The sequence below is a fragment of the Stegostoma tigrinum genome, chromosome 6 (assembly GCF_030684315.1).
Source record: "Stegostoma tigrinum isolate sSteTig4 chromosome 6, sSteTig4.hap1, whole genome shotgun sequence".
NCBI classification, from domain to species: Eukaryota; Metazoa; Chordata; class Chondrichthyes; order Orectolobiformes; family Stegostomatidae; genus Stegostoma; species Stegostoma tigrinum.
In genome coordinates, this window is record NC_081359.1 from 105,871,270 (window position 1) to 105,892,015 (window position 20,746).

Below are 20,746 nucleotides of genomic sequence, written 5' to 3' on the forward strand. Positions count from 1 at the left end.
AGAGATAATGGCCTTAGATCATAAAGCAGCAGTCAAGGCAGGAGAAGTGACTAGTAGGTTAGAGAAAAGTTTCAAAAACAAAAGGCTCTAAAGTGTCGGAGAGGAAAACATCCTAAAAGACTGTTTAATGAATACTTTAATGAACAAATGAGTTAGTAGTTTTGTTTAAGAGGTTCAAAAAGAGCCATTAGCCAAAATAAAATTCAGTGAATGCAAAATTTGCTTGAAAGAAACGCAGTATAACTGTGCGTGCTGAACAAGTTCGTCAGTGACAACATCTGTAAGGTGTTTGTTGCGATTTAATACTTTTGAATCTTTGACATTTGTAAGCTCATTTTAAATTCTTATTATGTAGTGTAAAATAGTTTTTTTCTTCATGTATTGTAACCTATGTTCTTTTGATAAGTGTACACTGGCAGCCTCTTGTGAATATATAATATGACTGATAATAAATAAAATGCAAAAATAAAATTTATGGTGTATCAAGCCAGGTTTCAATCTGAGCATATAGTTTCGACTTCAGTATGGATCGGAAAGGTGCGAAGACAGACTTGGCTGAAATGCCCTGTGAAAATAGGGTAAAAGGGTTGAAAAATCTCGGCAGACATTAAGGATATTTTAAAAAATTCTCTAAAGATATAATTCATTGAGACAGACAAGATACATCTTCAATGACTAACCAAGGATGATATCCAATTGAAAGATGGACAATGCTGTGAAGGTTAGTGGTATGCAGAAGACAGGGAAATTTTTCTAGAGCAGCAAAGGTTTGTTTACTTGGGAAAAAGTTAAAAGTTTGAAGATACAAATAGTAAGAGCTTTTATATGTAAACAGACAAGGAGTTTCAAAAGTGAGCTCTGGTCCTCTGTTCTTGACCCCCATGGAGTCACAGAGGTTGCATGGATTCACAAGCACCCCTTCCTTTTTGAGGTAGTGATGCTGACTGTGGAGAGGGGATTGCTGAGTTGTGAGACTGTAGAGAAATAACAGAGTCCGCTGAATCCCTGTCACCAAACCGTGGGGTGCAGATGGTGAGCCCCAGTTGCCTTTAAGTATTGGAAACCACTTCTGGGTAGAAGTTCGAGTGGACACTGTTGTATGCACAACTAGGCTGAGCAGTGTAACTCATATGAACCTAAGCGAAAACCTCCGAGCCTCGCTCCACTGTGGCATATCAAAATGTGGCATCTTTGGTTTGCCATATTTGATATCGGAATGAGCAGGAATTTTTGTTTTATTTCATTTATTGTCGCATGTATTTTGTAACAAAGTACTGCTGGGGGGGTGGGTGGGAAAAGTGTCGTATACTGTTGCCGCACTCCAGCACCATCTTAAAACACAAAAAAAATCAAAACTTAGAATACAAAGGTAGAAGAATAAAGAAATAAAGAAATGTTAAAGTTTACAGTCATTTGTTGTGTAGTGCTCTGCCGTGGGTCATGGGCCTGGTGGCCAGGCATTCTTCCCATTAAATATAAAAGAGTACTAATGGCCCCCAGCTAAGCTATGGTCAGGGAAAGGGAATCAAATCCATGGCTGTGGAGCACTGTCTGAGGCCAGATTAGACTGTAATTTTGGAGTCATGTTTGACCTTAAGCTGAATTTGTTAGCAAATATGCACTCCCTCGCCAAGATAGCCCAGAGCTAGAAAGTAGGCAGCCATCCAGCTCTATCTCAGCCTATCTACCTCCGCAGCACCTATGGAGAGAAAAGTTATCATTTCGAGTCTAGTCCCTTTTGAATCCCTTCTGAAGAAGGGTCTCTAGACTCGAAACGTTAACTCTGTTTCTATCTCCTGCCATTTTGCAGGGGTTTCTCCAGAAATTTTTATTTTTGCTTGTTATTTCCATATTGTTTTGACTGATCTCCCACCTACAAAACTTCATAAATTTGAGATAATCCAAATATGTTGCCTGCTGTCAAATGTACAGTCAGTCTTCTTTACCAGTCATTCTCTACTCACTGCCGTGCAGTAGGCACACTTAACAGTCCCTCAACTTGAAAATTGCAGATCAAATTCAGGTACCCCAATGAAATGAATGATGCTGAGTAATTGTAAGTTCATTAATCTCCATTTGTCACAGGACTTTGAAACAAAGACTGCTATCTGTGACAATTGAGGTATGTTTGCAGGTCTCTGAAATGAGATGCTTTGAAGACAAATGATAATGCTGGACCAAGTCTGCCTTTTTGATGTATTCTATCAATAATGGCTTTGCCAAGATGTCCAGCATCCTGATACCTCCTGTCATGCCTGATTTTTCGTGACTCTTTTCTGTGTATTTGAGTCGAAAGTTATTAGTAACTGATTACTTCTTAGGCTTTAAAGCTTCAGAACTAACTTGACATTTATGGGGGAGTGTGGTGACCAAGCCTGGTTTTAAGTTTAACTCCAGCATGTTATTGATCAGGTATGCTGTGACAGATGTTCTATGTTGATTTTTATTCTCCTACAGGAACTCTTGATTATAAACAGGCATTTCTGATTTAATGCCAGCTTGGATGTACAAATGTGTGCAACCACTTACGGATTGTTTGGAGAACGTGTTTGCTGTGAAAGACTGCCTTTTAGGCTCTCTGCACATTATAATGTACTCTTTTTGGAAACACATTGGCAAACATATACAGTAGGAGGAGGAGGCCAATTAAGCCTGCTTTGCCATTTAAAATAACAATGGCCAATCAACTAGCTCATTATCTGGTTCCTGCTTTCTCCCCCAAACCATTTTTATCTCTTTAGCCCGAGGAACTATATGCTTTCTTAAAAACATTGTGTTTTGACATCAATCACTATCTATGGCAGTGATTTTCCACGAGTTCAGCTCATTCTGTTTGAAGAAATTGCTCTTCATTCTCAGTCCTAAATGACCTACCTTGTATCCTTTTAGACTGTGATCCTGATTCTGGACTCCCTGGTCTTTGGGAATATGTTTCCAGTGTTTATCCTGTATAATCCTGTTAAGAATGTTATGGGTTTCTGAGATTCCACCACCCCCCTGCCCCATACATCTAAACGCCAGTGAATATTGTCCAGTGAATAAAGCATGACTCAATAGCAATTAGGTACTTCAATTATTAACTATACCTTGATTCATAGCTAATACCCTGCAAACAGGTTTTTTAAAGACTTGGACTAATTAAAATAACAATTTCTAGTTTTTTTAACCAACTGTGGTATATTGGTACTTGCTGTCCTTGCTAATGGTTTGCAGTGTTTGCGGTATTATTCATCAGCGTGGCCATGGGCTGATCTGTACAATTGCTCTTTCACAGGATGAGCCAAGGGTGTGCCTTGGAAGAGATCGAGGTCTAAAATGAATTGAATGCAAACACTCTGAAATCAAATTCCTTAGCAATGCATGCATGTCCACTTAGAAGTTGGAAGTAGACCATGAGGTATGGACACAAGCAGGATGATGGGGGAATAGTTAGAGGATGCGGCAGGGTAAGCGGTGATGTGTGTGTGTGTGTGTTTGTGTGTGTGTCTCTGTGTGTGTGTGTCTGCTGCAACCCTACTGTTCTCCTCAGTTCCTTATGGATAATCCCTAGCCACATTACTTTGAATTCGGAAAGAGCTGTAGCATCTGTTGTGTGGCTTTCTTTGTGTTAAATATTTCTTGTCAGGATTGACTGGGACCAACTAGTTTGTGTGGCATAGGGATCAGTGCTGAGCTCCTAATTATTGAAAATATGTATTTGTGATTTAGATGACGGAAGTGAATGTCATTAAACTAGGTGGGAAGGCAAGTCACGAGGATGACTGGTCTGAAGAGGGGTTTAGAAGGTTGAGTGAATGGGCAAAAACTTGGCAGGTGGAATATAATGCACAAAATTGTGAAGTCATGCACTTTGACAGGAAGAATAGAAGAATTGAATCACTTTAAATGGGGGAGGGAATTGTGGGTCCTTGAGCACAAATGACAAAATAGCTGACACACAAGATCAATGGCTATTATTGAGGGTAAATCAATTTTGAACTTTATTTCAAAGGAAATTGAGTATGAAAGTAGGGAAGTCTTGTTGAAACTTTGACAAGGTCAGACCATGTTGGGCATACTATGCATAGTTTTGGTTCCCTTATCTAAGGAAAGATATACTGACATTGGAGGCAATCCGAGAAAGTTCATTAGGTTGGTCCTGGATGTGGAGGGATGTTTTATGATGTGTGGTTGAGTAGGTTGGCCGTGTACTCCTCGAAATTTAGAAGAATGTGAAGTAACCTTATTGATCCTTTTACAAACCTGAACTGTTTCTCCCCATCTACTCTGTCAAATTTATCATAATTTTGAAAATTTCTGCCAGATCCTTTGGTTAGCCTTAATGTCTCCAAGGAGAACAGTTCCAACCTCTCAAATCCATCCTCATTATTGAAGTTTGTCACCCCTGTTCCTATCATTGTGTCTTTCTCTGCTGTACTCTTTCAAATGCATTCACCATCTTCCTATAATAGGACAATCAGAACTGTTCACAATACTGCAGCTGACGCCTAACAAATATATTACACAGGTTCAGCATAACCTCCTTGATCTTCATCTCTTTGTCCCTATTTATGAAGCTGAGGACACTGTATATTCTTTATTAACGGCTCTCTCCACTTTTACTGACACCTTTAGTGATCTGTGTACGTATATACCCAGATCTCTGCTCCTGCGTCCCTTTTAAAATTAGTAATTTTTTTTTGTTGCCTATCCATGTTCTTCCTATGAAAATATATCACCTCACAGTCTATCAAATAACATGATTTTATTTAATAAAAATGCAACAAAATCAGATTTTTTTGGATATGGTATCACTCTTTCATATTTCTGTCTTTAATTGTCCTTTAGAAGATGGTGCTGATCTATCTTCTTGGACCATTGTATTGAACGTGATGAAGGTTCTCCAATACCCCCATTGGCTCGGTAGTTCTGGAAATTTGATTCTGTGATAATAGGAAGGTATGGAGATATTTTTCCACATTAAGAATGAGGTGTGATCTGGAGATGGGCACGTTGTCCCCATTTACCTGTTCGCTTTGATGCATTGCTGCAGTGCATTTTGTAGCTGGTGTGTTGGTGTTGGCAGGCACGTTTTAGCCATTACCACTTATCTGTTTGAAGGCTTTCAGAAACATTGTGCGCTCCACATAAGCTTGGTGTGGCTATGGGACATAGCGGAAGGAAGAATCAGGCTGCTGTATCATCTTTGCGCTTTCTTGTTTTATCATCTTTTATTTGCTCTCTTGCTAATGACTTTGATGAAAAGGATCTTCATGACATTCTCCTGAAGCTGATGGTTCAAAAGCAAGTGCAGCCTGAGTCTGGGGGGAGAAAAAAACCATAACCTGTATTCATTCAGTGATTTCTTTTTCTTTCGCATTGCATATCAACACAACGCTAGAACTTCACACAGTCGTCATCTGATTTCACAGGAATCTCAGTAACAGCATCGACTCAAAAATAATAAAATAATTCTTGCCTTTGGGGGTAAATGGTTTTCAAATGACTATCAATTTATACCTTTTGATCATAGGCCGAGATATGTCCATTATTCCTCTTTAGGGAAAATGATTCCAGTGCCTGTAAAATCACAGACATGGCACAATCATTTTGAAGACCCATGATTTGGCTGACCTGCCGTTCCTCAATGAATTATGAGTTGTTTTTTCATCTGACCAAAAGTAGATTGGGAATTGTAATGCCACCACGGGAGTCCATGAGCTTCAAAATGTTTCAGATTCTTGGTTGAATAATATACGGTGCCTGCGCAGAGAGCTAGTTACTGAATAAGTGATTTTTAAATTAAAGTAACTATTTACATTATAGACTCAAGTTGAAAGTTCAATGAGGATGTAAAAATAATAAAGTAGTGAGAAGGGCAAGATGCGACCTGCTTAGGGCTCTCTCCCCTTCAGCTGGTTTCACATAGCACTGTCATTACAGTAGTTTAGTGAAACCTGTCTATTGTACAGCTGTGGGTAATACTTTTTTTCCCTCTAATTCAGTGGTTTGATTTATAATAGTAGCGTGTACTTGGGTATAGTGAAAATTTTTTTGCTTTGCGAGCAATACAGGCAGATCATAGCAAACAGGGACGTACAAATCTTAGCATGTTTGGTCAGAGCGAATCATGCAAGATACCGGCTGGACAGGAGGTGCACAAAGCAAGATCAACATTATTTGAAATTAGAGAGGTCCATTCAGCAGTCTAATAATTAGCAAGGAAGAAGCTGTTCTTCAACCTGTTGGTGCATGTGTTCAAGCTTCTGTCTCTTCTGCCTGACAGAAGAGGTTGGAAGAGAGCATTACTGGGGTAGTTGGGGGTGGGGGGGGTGGTTTTGGGTAGTAGTTTGATGTTGCAGCCCTCCCATGGCAACAAGAAGTGTAAATAGAGTCTGTGGGTGGAAAGTTTGCTTCTGTGATGGCCTAGGCAGTGAACACAACCTTCTGTAGTTTCTTAAAGTCCTGGGCAGAGCCCAGAGCTTCCTGGAGTCAGTGATCCATTTTTTTCTGAAGAAGGGTCCCAACCTGAAACGCCAACTTTCCTGCTCCTCTGCTACCTGGCCTGCCGAGTTCCTTCAGCTTCACACTGTGTTATTTACAAATAAGTGATATTTGTCACCAAAGTTATAACTTAACCAAAAATTAACAATTCATTGTTAAAGATGTAACCACAGAGGGAGCTGGGCTGGATCTGGTCGAAGGAAGTGAGGCAGGCCAAGTGGAAAACGTCCGAATGGGGAAACATTTGGGAAATACTGGTCATAATATCAAGGATAAATATTAGTCCACGATTTAAGATCCCAGACTAGAAAAGGGCAGCTTTTAGGCATCTAAAAGTTGAACTGGAGCATACTGATTGAAAATGCATTTTGGTGGATAAAACAGTGGATGAAAAATGAGAGAATTTCCAAAGAGAGATGAATGTGCATGCTATGTACGTACTTCTGAGAAATAAATATGGGATATCCAATGCTAGACTACCTTTGATGACTAATGATATTGATGAGAAAATAAAGACAGAAAAGGAAGCATATGATGCATTCCAGAAAAATTACACCAATAGAAATCTGGAAGAAGAATATCTCCAATCCGGGAGAGGCTAATGCTGAAATAAGGAAGGCTAAGAGGAGGTATGAAGCAAGGGCAGCAGGCTAGGCTACTCTAAAACAAATATATGTTTGAAGAACATTTTACTTATAAAAGATCAGTGAAGCATGGAGAGGGGCCCATAAGGAACAAGCAGGGGTAAGCCGCTCACTGAAGCAAAGCGTATGGCAGAGGTACTAAATGAGTACTTTGCTTCTGTCTTTACCAAATTTAGAAAATGGGGACAATGGCCCAGTTGAAACTGTGGCTGTTGAGAAGCTCAGCAGTATAGTGATAGCTAAAGAAGTGTTTAAAAAGTCTTGGGGACCGCTTTGCAGAACACCTCCGCTCAGTTCGCAAAAAACAACTGCACCTCCCAGTCGCAAATCATTTCCACTCCCCCTCCCATTCTCTTGATGACATGTCCATCATGGGCCTCCTGCACTGCCACAATGATGCCACCCGAAGGTTGCAGGAACAGCAACTCATATTCCGCCTGGGAACCCTGCAGCCATATGGTATCAATGTGGACTTCACCAGTTTCAAAATCTCCCCTTCCCCTACTGCATCCCTCAACCAGCCCAGTTCGTCCCCTCCCCCCACTGCACCACACAACCAGCCCAGCTCTTCCCCCCCACCCACTGCATCCCAAAACCAGTCCAACCTGTCTCTGCCTCCCTAACCGGTTCTTCCTCTCACCCATCCCTTCCTCCCACCCCAAGCCGCACCCCCAGCTACCTACTAACCTCATCCCACCTCCTTGACCTGTCCGTCTTCCCTGGACTGACCTATCCCCTCCCTACCTCCCCACCTACACTCTCTCCACCTATCTTCTTTACTCTCCATCTTCGGTCCGCCTCCCCCTCTCTCCCTATTTATTCCAGTTCCCTCCCCCCATCCCCCTCTCTGATGAAGGGTCTAGGCCCGAAACGTCAGCTTTTGTGCTCCTGAGATGCTGCTTGGCCTGCTGTGTTCATCCAGCCTCACATTTTATTATCTTGGAATCTCCAGCATCTGCAGTTCCCATTATCTCTGTTTAAAAAGGCTGGCAGGACTGGATGAGACGCATGCTAGATTGCTGAGGGAGACAAGGGAACAAATTGTGGAGTTGTTGACAGAAATTTTCCCCTGTCTCTGTAGAGACTGGATTAGTCCCCCAGCATTAATCCAGATTGTGAATATGATACTGCTATTTGAGAATAGGATAAAGAATAACCCAGGAAACTCAAGATTACTGTTCAGAGTGGCAGCAGAGGAAATCTGATGGAGGCTATAAATGGGATAAAGTAAACAAACACTCAGTGGAAAATACATCATATGAGACAGTCAGTATGGCTTTGTCAAGGACAAAAGCCCTGTCTTGACAAACTTAATTGAGTTCTCTGACCAAGGCGATACAAGTTCTGGATGTTGTATATTTGGACTTTCAGAAAACTTTTGATAGTGTGGCATGGCAGGTTGGTGAGCAAATTGGAAATCTTTGGGATCGATAGGTTATTGGCAGCATGAATCAGAAGGTGGCTAAAAGATAGGGAACAGAGAATAGGTTTAGATGGGCATTTCTCAGACTGGAAAGAGTTGAAATTGGTGTTCCCCAGGGATTGGTTTTGGGACCCTTGCTTTTTCTGATTAATATGAATGATTTGGAGATGGGTGTTGAGGGCAAAATCTATAAATTTGCATCTTTTACTCAGCTAGGGAGAATAGTGAACTGTGAGGATGATGCTGAGTGACTTCAGAGGAACATCGACAAATTAGCCAAATGGGCAGTCACCTGGCAGATGAATTTCAATGCAGAGAAATGAGATAATGCATTTCAGTAGTCAAAACCTGGACAGCTAATATAGGCTCAGTGCTAAAGTTTTGAGGGGAATATAGGAGCAGAGGGAACCTCTGGGTTTGTGTGCATAATTCTCTGACTGGCCAGGCAAGTTGAAACAATCGTCAAGAAGTTTACAAATATGGGTTTCTAAATAGAGGCAGAAAGTAAAAAAGCGAACAAGTGGTGCTACATCTCTATAGATCTCACCGGTTAGAACACATTCACGGTGTTGCGTTCAGTTCTGGGCACCTTATTTAAGGAAGGATGTTAAAACCCTGAAGGGCAAAGGAGATTTACTGGAATGATAGCACAAATGAGGGATTTTAGTTACAAGGGAAGATTAGAGAAATTGGGCTTATTTTCCTGGGAGCAAAGAACAGGTATTGAGGTGTTTGAAATTCTGAACAATTTTTGAAAAGTTAAAGAAGTTCATTCTGTTTCCACGAGTAAGTATGTAAGTAACTGTTTTGTGGCCATAACAGAGACATGGGTTTCTCAGGGGCAGGAATGGTTGCTGGATGTTCCAGGGTTGAGAGCATTTAAAAAGAATAGGGAGGGGGGAAAAAGAGGAGGGGGTGTAGCACTACTAATCAGAGAGGGTATCACAGCTACAGAAGCTTCCACTGTCGAGGAAGATCTGCCTACTGAGTCAGTATGGGTGGAAATTAGGAACAGCAAGGGAGTAGTCACCTCATTAGGGGTTTACTACAGGCCCCCCAATAGCAGCAGGGAGATTGAAGAAAGCATAGGTCGGCAGATTTTGGAAAAAAGTGTGGACGTAGTAGGGTTGTTGTAATGGGTGACTTTAACTTTCCCAATATTGATTGGAACCTCCTTCGAGCAGAAGATTTGGATGGAGCTGTTTTTGTAAGGTGTGTTCAGGAGGGTTTCCTAACTCAGTACGTTGACAGGCCGACGAGGGGAGAGGCCATTCTAGACTTGGTGCTCGGAAACGAGCCGGGGCAGGTATCAGATCTTGTGGTGGGAGAGCATTTTGGTGATAGTGACCATAACTGCCTCACATTCTACATAGCTATGGAGAAGGAGAGGATTAGGCAAAATGGGAGGATATTTAATTGGGGAAGAGGAAACCATGATGCGATTAGACATGAGTTAGGAAGTATGGACTGGGAGCAATTGTTCCATGGTAAAGGGACTATAGACATGTGGAGACTGTGTTTAAGGAACAGTTGTTGCGAGTGATGAATAAATATGTCCCTCTGAGACAGGCAAGAAGGGGTAAGATAAAGGAACCTTGGATGATGAGAGCGGTGGAGCTTCTTGTGAAAAGGAAGAAGGTAGCTTACATAAGGTGGAGCAAGCTAGGGTCAAGCTCAGCTCTAGAGGATTACAGGCAGGCGAGGAAGGAGCTCAAAAATGGTCTGAGGAGAGCCAGGAGGGGGCACGAGAAAGGCTTGGCAGAACGGATTAGGGAGAACACAAAGGCATTTTACACTTAAATGAGGAATAAGGGAATGGTCAAAGAAAGAGTAGGGGCCGATCAGGGATAGCATAGGGAACTTGTGTGTGGAGTCTGAGGAGGTAGGGGAAGCCCTAAATGAGTTTTTTGCTTCTGTCTTTACGAAAGAAACGAACTTTGTAGTGAATGAAACCTTTGAAGAGCAGGTGTGCATGCTGGAATGGATAGAGATAGAGGAAGCTGATGTGCTGAAAATTTTGTCAAACATTAAGATTGACAAGTCGCCAGGCCTGGACCAGATTTGTCCTCGGCTGCTTTGGGAAACAAGAAATGCAATTGCTTCGCCACTTGCGAAGATCTTTGCATCCTCGCTCTCCACTGGAGTCGTACCTGAGGACTGGAGAGAGGCAAATGTAATTCCTCTCTTCAAGAAAGGAAATGGGGAAATCCCCGGCAATTACAGACCAGTAAGTCTCACGTCTGTCGTCTGCAAGGTGTTAGAAAGGATTCTGAGGGATAGGATTTATGACCATCTGGAAGAGCATGGCTTGATTAAGTGCAGTCAACACGGCTTTGTGAGGGGCAGGTCATGCCTCACAAACCTTATTGAATTCTTTGTGACGAGAAAAGTTGATGAGGGTCGAGCTGTGGATGTGGTGTATAAGGACTTCAGCAAGGCATTTGATAAGGTTCCCCATGGTAGGCTCATTCAGAAGGTCAGGAGGAATGGGATACAGGGGAACTTAGCTGTCTGGATACAGAATTGGCTGGCCAACAAAAGACAGCGAGTGGTAGTAGAAGGAAAATATTCTGCCTGGAAGTCAGTGGTGAGTGGTGTTCCACAGGGCTCTGTCCTTGGGCCTCGATTGTTTGTAATTTTTATTACTGACTCGGATGAGGGGATTGAAAGATGGGTCAGCAAGTTTGCAGACGACACGAAGGTTGGAGGTGTCGTTGACAGTATAGAGGGCTGTTGTCGGTTGCAGCGGGACATTGACAGGATGCAGAGATGGGCTGAGAGGTGGCAGATGGAGTTCAACCTGGATAAATGCGAGGTGATGCGTTTTGGAAGGTCGAATTTGAAAGCTGAGTACAGGATTAAGGATAGGATTCTTGGCAGTGTGGAGGAACAGAGGGATCTTGGTGTGCAGATACATAGATCCCTTAAAATGGCCACCCAAGTGGACAGGGTTGTTAAGAAAGCATATGGTGTTTTGGCTTTCATTAACAGGGGGATTGATAAGAGTGGTGAGATCTTGTTGCAGCTCTATAAAACTTTGGTTAGACCGCACTTGGAATACTGCATCCAGTTCTGATCGCCCTATTATAGGAAAGATGTGGATGCTTTGGAGAGGGTCAGAGGAAGTTTACCAGGATGCTGCCTGGACTGGAGGGCTTAGCTTATGAACAGAGGTTGACTGAGCTCGGACTTTTTTCATTGGAGAAAAGGAGGAGGAGAGGGGACCTAATTGAGGTATACAAGATAATGAGAGGCATAGATAGAGTTGATAGCGAGAGACTATTTCCCAGGGCAGAAAAGGCTAACACGAGGGGTCATAGTTTTAAGCTGGTTGGAGGAAAGTATAGAGGGGATGTCAGAGGCAGGTTCTTTACACAGAGAGTTGTGAGAGCATGGAATGCGTTGCCAGCAGCAGTTGTGGAAGCAAGGTCATTGGGGACATTTAAGAGACTGCTGGACATGCATATGGTTACAGAAATTTGAGGGTGCATACATGAGGATCAATGGTCGGCACAACATCGTGGGCTGAAGGGCCTGTTCTGTGCTGTACTGTTCTATGTTCTATGTTCTAACTAGGGGTCACAGGCTGAATAGGCTGGGTTTTCCTTAGAGCGTCGGAGGCTGAGGGGTGACCTTATTAAAGTTTTTTTTTATAAAACCATGAGGGACGTGGACAGGGTAAATAGCCAAGGTCTATTTCCCAGGGTAGGGGAGTCCAAACCTAGAGGATTTGAGTTTAAGGTGAGAGAGGAGAGATTTAAGAGACACAAAAGGCAAATTTTTCATGCATAGGGTGGGGAGTGTATGGAATGAGCTGCCGGAGGAAGTGGTGATGGCTGGTACAGTTACAACATTTAAAAGGCACCTGGATGGGTATATGCGTAGGAAGGGTTTAGAGGGATGTGGGCAAAATGCAGACAAATAGGACTAGATTAATTTAGGATATCTGGTCAGTGTGGACGAGTTGGACTGAAGGGCCTGTTTCTGTGCTGTACATCCGACTCCATCTCAGCCTTTAAGGATGTGGCTCACCATCACCTTTTCAAGGGCAGCTTGTGTAAAAATGTGGCCCACGCTGTAACCCCTACATCTTATGAAAAAATTATTATAAACTAAAGTCAGTGACTGTTATTCAAAAGCATTTCATTAGTTAAATTTTGCGCTGTTCCAGTTGTGAAAAGTGCAGTCTGAATGCTGGATCTTATCTGACCACTGTAGTGCTGCAGTCAGCATCTGGTTTCTAGGCAAAGAAAGTCGTAGTGCCTTAATTTGATGAACAGAGGAGGGGTCACCAGAACAGCCCTCGAAGTACAGGCTGGAGCCTAGTTCATAGATGGGAAATAAAAGTTTGTGTATGTACTCCAGATTTCCAGGTTTTAATATAGTGCTTTAAGGAAGAAAATTTCTGATTTCTGGTCGATGCAGGCTGGTTGGAGCATTTTTTTTTTGTCAGCAGTTGCAGTGTTCTGATCGTATTTATCATGCTGGCAGTTTGCTGCATTTACAGTTCAAAGCCGGTGTCACCACTGACGTCAGGTTGAAAAGTGAGCCCATGAATGTTTTTCCAGTGTCGATCTGTAGGTTTTTCAGCAGAGCCGCTCCCACAACGATTCCCCCCCCCACCACCAAACCTTCCCTCTCTCCCAAAGATGCTTTTGCTTAGAGAGCTGTGTTCCATTTCCTGCTGCAGGCATTGAGGCTGGTCGACTTGTGCTCCCTTACGCTGCTGGAGTCTGAGTTGCTGCAGCAATGTTTCAGTGGCCTGGGTAACTTCGCTTCGGTCACCTGCAGGTATCTGCCAAGTTGTCAAGGCCTTAGTCTGGCCTCTGAGGAAATTTGCTAGAATTGAGAGATTTTGTTTTTGTGGAGAAATGAGAAAAGTTGCAGTTGTTCCCCTTAACTACACTTGATTTTAAGGTGTACAAAATAAAGTAGGTTTTTAATAGTGTAAGTGAGGAGCTATTGTCTCTGGCAAAAGGAACAATGAGGAAGACACTGATTTCAGGTAATTAGCACAGAATCTGAATGGAGTAAACATCAATGAGAAAGATAGCAAGAACTGCTGACGCTGGACTCGGAGTACAGTGTGGAGCTGGAGGAACACAGCAGGCCAGGCAGCATCAGAGGAGCAGGATAGTTGACGTTTTGGGTCTAGGCCCTCCTTCAGAACCCCAGTTAATTGTGATCTGGAAAGTACTTTCTCAAAGGGTGATAGAAACAGATTTCGTCCTTTTTGAAAGGGAACGTGATAAACACTTAAATATTGCAGGACTGTGGAGAAAGAGCAAAATTTTTTTTCAAAGTCTTACTCAAACACCTACTGTGGAGTAAAATTGTTTTGTTTTGTGGTCTGAGGGATCTGAAATAAACTGAACATGATAATTTATATGCATCTTTGTTGTCATTAATAACATAGAAAAACCCAACAATTATAATGCACACTAAGGTTGAAAGGAGAAAATAAAGGGCGTTAGTCAGTTTTTGGGAAATGACAAAGGCAAGAGGGGATATGATTACCTAGTGGTATAATAACAGGATTGTTAATCCAGAGACCCAGATAACGTTCCTGGGACCACGGTTGAATCCCATGACAGCACATGGTGGAATTTTGAATTCAATAGATATCTGGAATTAGGAATCTAATGACTGTGAATCCATTGCCGATTTTTGGGAAAACCTACCTGGTTCACTAATGTCCTTTTGGGAAGGAAACTGATATCCTTTCCTGGCCTGGCCTACAATTGACTCCAGACCTACAGCAATGATGATGTCTCTAAACTGCCTGCTAGCAATTAGGGAAGGACAATAAGCGCTGCCTAGCCAGTGACTCCCTCATCGCATCAGTGAATAAAGGAAAAAAAAGAAGGTTGAAGAGGATGCTGACAATGTGAATGAGATAGGTGAAGAAGGTACAAGGTAAGAGGAGGTTTAGTTATCTCAAGGGTGCTGGAATTCCTCAAATGGGCAGAATCTTGAGAGGAAGGGTTACTGGACCCAAAATGTTAACTCTGATTTTTTTTTTCTTCACAGATGCTGCCAGACCTGCTGAGCTTTTCCAGCAACTTCTGTTTGTGTTCTAGAATCTTTAGAGATTCTGGTTATGCCTCTTTCACGTGACCCAAAGGAGCTAGAGTTCAAATTTAATTGGTTTAGTCATGATGTACTCCAAGTTAATATTTACTGTTATAGCTAAAATGTTTTTGAGCATATGACTTTTTTTTTTGCCTTGAGCTTTGTCTATGTGTCGTCGTCTGTATTTTATACATTAGTACCTGCATTGTGCTATCTACTGTGTATTAAGGTGATGTCATCCAGTTTAATTAGATCAAGGCTTTGGGTATTTGAATTTCTTCTACTTGAAGTATTAAATGTGGTTTGTATATTTTGGCAGATTATTCAGAAATAAAATTGGGAAATGTACAGATTAATTATGACATGATTACAGCCATCCTTGATTTGTTAATTTAATAGCTGACTAATGCAAAGTGACCACATTCAAATGTTAACTGCTCTTTTTGCACACCTAGCTCCCAACTGCATAATTACTCTTAACTGAGCTGAGTTTCCACTAATCCTTGTAGTATATGCAGGCAGTCTGCCTTCTGTTAGAGACTTATCTTGGGGAAAAGATCGGAAGAGCAGAGGGCCCAGAGACTGTCGTCAGCAAGGAGAGTAGAAGGGTTGAGCTTGTGGAATTCTTTAGTTATGGGAGCAGACAGTTAGTTAGATTTTTCCTCCCTTGCCCCAGGATCAGGATTGTCACAGAACCATAGCCGGAGATTATGCTCTACAATGATACTAACAACCCAGACAGGAAGGGGGTATAGTCCCGTAATCAGAATTTAGGGAGCTGGGTAGAAGATTAGCAAGCAGAATTTGTCAAGTATTAATAACTGGATAATTCCCAGTGCCATGTGCGAGTGCGTACAGAAATAGGAGGATAAGACGGATGAATGTGTGGCTGAAGAGATGGTGCAGAGGGACAGCAGTAGATTACTGGGATACTAGGACTGGCTTTGGAGGAACTGATACTTGTATGAGCCAGATGAATTGACTCTGAACAGAGTTGAGATTAAATTCTTTGTGGGACATTTTGTTGATGTTAGAGACAGTTTAACTTCACAGGAGTGTGGAAACCAGGAGACAATATCAGCAAGCAATACCAGGATGAATGAAATGCTGGCAGAGATGGGTAGCAGTAAAACAGAATAGTACTTTAGCAGATGGGCTGGAGTAAGGAAGAAAGTAATGAAGTCTGCATCAGATTTGCACTGTGTATGTGAAGGCATAAAGTACGATAAATAAGATTGAGGAGTTACAGGATTGCCTTGAAGGATTATGATGGTGTGGTATTAATGGAAACCTGGTTTAAAGGCAGATCTGGATGTTACATTTTCCTGGTTCCACAGTGTTCAGGAAAACAAAAAAGATAAAAGATAAAAGAATGGCATTTTTGATTAAGAAGAGCATTGCCGTACTGAGAAAGAGGATGTTTTGGGAGGTTGGGGGACGGAATTGTAGGCACTACGGAATGAGGAGTAGGCCCTTCAGCCCTGCTAGGTCATTCAAAATGGTCATGGCTGCGTGTAACTTTAAATCTGCATTCTTGCTGGTCCTGATAGTGTTTCACCCTTTGCTTAACAAGAGTCTGTCTATATCTGCCTTAAAAATACTCAAGACTGTACTTTCAACTTCATTCCAGGAAGAGGTCCAAAGACTTGCAAACCTTTAGCAGGATAAAAAAGCATCTAATCTCTATTTTAATTAGACAAACTGTGAGTTTTTAAATATTGATCTATATCAAAAGAAACCTGGGAGTGCAGATGCATAGTTTCTTGAAAGTGGAGTCACAGGTAGACAGGAAAGTGAAAAGGCATTTGGTATGCTTGCCTTTTTACAGCAGTATGTTGAATTTGGGAGATGGAAGGTCATGTTGAGGCTGTACGGGACATTGGAAATAAGAACTTTTGGAAAAACTCCGTTCAATTTCTGGCCTCCCAGAAGCATGTGGTGAAATTTGAAAGGGTTTGCAAAAGATTTTCAAGAATGTTGCCAGAGTTGGAAGGATTGAGCTAAAGGGTAAGGCTGAATAGTCTGGTGCTTTTTTCCCTGGAGCGTCAGAGTCTAAGGAGTGACCTTACAAGAGTTTATAAAATCATGAGGGAGGTAGAGTGAATAGTGAAAGTCTTTTTCCTGGCGTGGGGGGAATCCAAAACTACAGAGCATAAGTTTAAGGTGAGATGGGAAAGATTTAAGAGGAGTCTAAGGGGCACCTTTTTCACGCAGAGGATGGTGTGTGCATGGAGCGAGCTGTCAAAGGAAGTGGTGGAGGCTGGTGCAGTTACAACACTTAAAAGGCATCTGGATGGGTATATAAATGGGAAGGGTTAGAGGGATGTGGGCCAAATGCTGGCAAATGGGACTAGATTAATTTAGGGTATCTGGTAGGCATGAATGAGTTGGACTGAAGGGTCTGTTTCTGTGCTGTTCATCTCTATGACTGTAATTTTGCGAGAGTTGTGGGATGTGAAGGATGCAGCTGCGTTGCTCCGTGTAAAATATAGACCAATAGCAAATGGAACAAAGGAGCACAAATAGAGGAACAAATCTTCAAGGAAATTACAGACGCATAAACATTATTTGTTGTTTTAATGGGGTATTTTAATTGTTTGTTAATCATCTGGAATAGTGGTAGTGTAAGGTACAATCTAGCATATGTATATTGTGCCCAGGAGAATTTCTTACACCAATATGACTCCAGAATAGAGGCAGTGCTAGACCTTGCTTTTGGAGCATAATGTGGACCAAGTAGATCAAGTGATATTGGAGAACTATTTCGAGGACAGTGATCATTGTAACATAGGGCTTACAGTGATAGTAGAAAATGTCACTGGTCTGTGCAACGTAAGAATAATCAACTGGCCGAGCTTGGACTTCAGTGGAACAAGAACAGAGCTGGAGCCAGTTGTTCGTAGGAAAAGGAATGGCTGAACATCACCTTCAAAAGGTGATGCCTTGGGTACAGTAAAGGTATATTTCCACTAAAGGGAAAAATAGTTGAAACAAATACATGGTTTGCTGCATGAGAAGGGAGGTAGAAATTAAGTTGAACGTGAAAAAATGTTCTTGTAACAGATGTCCAGTTGTAAATACAGCTGAAAGCTGTGCTGAATACAGAAGCAAAACTGAATGAACTGCGGAAGCTGTAAATCAGGAACAAAGAAGTTGCTGGAAAAGCCTAGCAGGTCTGGCAGCATCTGTGAAGGAGAAAACAGTTTCTGGTCTGGTGACCCTTCCTCAGAACAGAGGGAGATGAAAAGCGATCAAAGGTTATTTAAAAAAAAAATGACTGACAAAAGGAAATCCTAAAATCCTCTGGAGCATATCAACAGTAAAAGTCTTAGAGGAGTAATGTCCATTTAGGAATTTATACAAAGGCAAGAGGCATGGCTGAAAAGTTAAATAAATATTTTGCATAAGGCAGATATTGCGCAGACCACAGTGACAAGAGGGCACTTGGTCATTTAGAGGTTAAAATAAGTTGCTTGTACTTAAATCTGATGAGATGCATTCAAGGATATTGAAGGTTGTGAGAATGAAAATTGTAGATTCAATTATCTTTTAAGTCTTTCTTGGATTTGGTAGAGGTGCAGAAGGATTGGTGAATTACAAACATTACAATCTTGCTCAAAATGTTTGTAAATATCAACCCAGCAATGACAGTCAGTTTGTCTTTGATAGTGGGGAAACTTCTCAAAAGCTATTTTGGATAGAATTTATAACAGTCATTTGGAAACACATTTGTGGTTTGATTTTCGAAGAGTCTGTGTAGATTTCCCAAGTGAAATTAATGTCTGTGCTGGAGGTAGGAAGAATTACTGATGCTGGAGTCAAGAGATAACACAGCATGGAGCAGGAGGAACGCAGCAGGCTAGGCAGCAGCAGAGGAGCAGGAAAGCAGGTGTTTTGGGTCGGGACCCTTTTTCTGATGTTTATGTCTACACTGAAGTTTTTGTTTAAGTAGTGGCGGTGAGAATTGAGATTTTGGATTGCTTCATGCTTTTCAAATGGTAGTGTCGTGAAAGCTAGCCACAGAAGTCTTCAGGTGATGATTCAGCAACAGGAGGGAAGAGTTATGAGCAGAGTTCAGTGATGTCATTGGAGGTTGTAAAGAAAGATATGGGGAGGCAGCTGAACTGTGTGTAGGATGGTGATCAGAGATAATGGGAACTGCAGATGCTGGAGAATCCAAGATAACAAAGTGTGAAGCTGGATGAACACAGCAGGCCAAGCAGCATCTCAGGAACACAAAAGCTGACATTTCAGGCCTAGACCCTCCTTCAGAGAGGGGGATGAGGAGAGGGTTCTGAAATAAATAGGGAGAGAGGGGGAGGTGGACTGAAGATGGATAGAGGAGAAGATAGGTAGAGAGGAGAGTATGGAGGTGGGGAGGGGATAGGTCAGTCCAGGGAGGACGGACATGTCAGGGAGGTGGGATGAGGTTAGTAGGTGGGAAATGGAGGTGCGGCTTGAGGTGGGAGGAGGGGACAGGTGAGATGAAGAACAGGTTAGGGAGGCGAGGTCGAGCTTGGCTGGTTTTGGGATGCAGTGGAGGAAGGGGAGATTTTGAAGCTTGTGAAGTCCATGCGGATACCTTTGGGCTGCAGGGTTCCCAAGCAGAATGAGTTGCTGTTCCTGCAACCTTCGGGTGGCATCATTGCGGCACTCCAGGAGGCCCATGATGGACATGCTGTCGAAGGAATGGGAGGGGGAGTTAAAATGGTTCATGACTGGAAGGTGCGGTTGTTTGTTGCGAACCGAGCAGAGGTGTTTTGCAAAGCGGTCCCCAAGCCTCCGCTTGGTTTCCCCAATGTAGAGGAAGCCACACCGGGTACAACGGATACAGTATACCACATTGGCAGATGTGCAGGTGAACATCATCTGCTTGATATGGAAAGTCATCTTGGGGCCTGGGATGGGGGTGAGGGAGGTGGTGTGGGGGCAAGTGTAGCACTTCCTAGGGTTGCAGGGGAAAGTGCCGGGTGCGGTGGGGTTGGAGGGGAGTGTGGAGCGGACAAGGGAGCCACGGAGAGAGTGTTCTCTCCGGAAGGGAGACAAGGGTGAGGATGGAAAAATGTCTAGGGTGGTGGGGTCGGATTGTAGATGGCGGAAGTGTCGGAGGAGGATGCGTTGTATCCGGAGGTCTCCCGCATTTCCTGCAACACATCCCTCACACCCGCCCCTGCAATAACTCAAAGAGAATCCCCCTAGTCCTCACATACCACCCCACCAACCAGCCTGTTTCTGCCTCCTAACCTGTTCTTCCTCTCACCTATCCCCTCCTCCTACCTCAAGCCACACCTCCATTTCCCACCTACTAACCTCATCCCACCTCCTTGACCTGTCCGTCCTCCTTGGACTGACCTATCCCCTCCCTACCTCCCCACGTATACTCTCCTTTCCAGCTATCTTCTCCTCTATCCATCTTCGGTCCGCCTCCCCCTCTCTCCCTATTTATTTCAGAACCCTCTCCCCATCCCCATCTCTGATGAAGAGTCTTGGCCTGAAACGCAGCATTTGTGTTCCTAAGATGCTGCTTGGCCTGCTGTGTTCATCCAGCTTTACGCTTTGTTATCTGTGTGTAGGATGGTGTAGAGTGTTGACCGAGATTTTGATTTCCTGGGCTTTAGAGAACTGTGGGCGTGGAGATCTTGTTAGATCAGTGGCTGAAGGTGCTGAAGTATGAATGGGAATTAAGTGCATCGTCTTGATTTTGTTCCTATCTAGCTGCAGGATTTAAGGTCTATCATGTGATTTGAGTGCGGCAAGAGTCCATGTGTTGTCAACAAATAAAGGTGACTATTCCTCCATACAGTGAGAAGCACAGTTGTTCTAGCTCACTGGAACAATGTGCAAGCAGAAGGATTAGAAATCAGCCTCAGATCAAGAAACATTCCAATTGTTCAATAATGGGACTGAACAAAACTGAATAAAATCGAAGCACTTGTGCTGTGAGTTTAACGCCCTAATTCTGGTGCCAACTTTGCTTCAGCACAACTGAGTCGTTAGTAAATACAATGTGGGGGAGAAAGTTATTTTCATTTGAACACCAGCCTTGTGAATGACGTGTGTGACCATGTGTTTTTCACTTGTGAAACTGGAGGTGTACATGGATGAACGTCAAATTGCTGCTGCA

At 42.8% G+C, this 20,746-nt stretch overlaps 1 protein-coding gene across 10 annotated transcripts in view; it reads left to right on the forward strand.

The window, feature by feature from the left end:
* The window catches only part of pak1 (p21 protein (Cdc42/Rac)-activated kinase 1), a 213,678-nt gene that overhangs the window by 131,800 nt on the left and 61,132 nt on the right, over positions 1 to 20,746 (forward strand). The window contains exon 1 of one of the 10 annotated variants that reach the window (XM_048532351.2): positions 13,217 to 13,341. The exons of 8 other annotated variants lie outside the window; for them this stretch is intronic. The gene's annotated coding sequence lies outside the window, so the exon portion shown is untranslated. Of the gene's footprint in view, positions 1 to 13,216; positions 13,342 to 14,444; positions 14,467 to 20,746 lie in introns of those variants that run through there. One more of the 10 variants, XM_048532352.2, reaches the window with a different exon arrangement.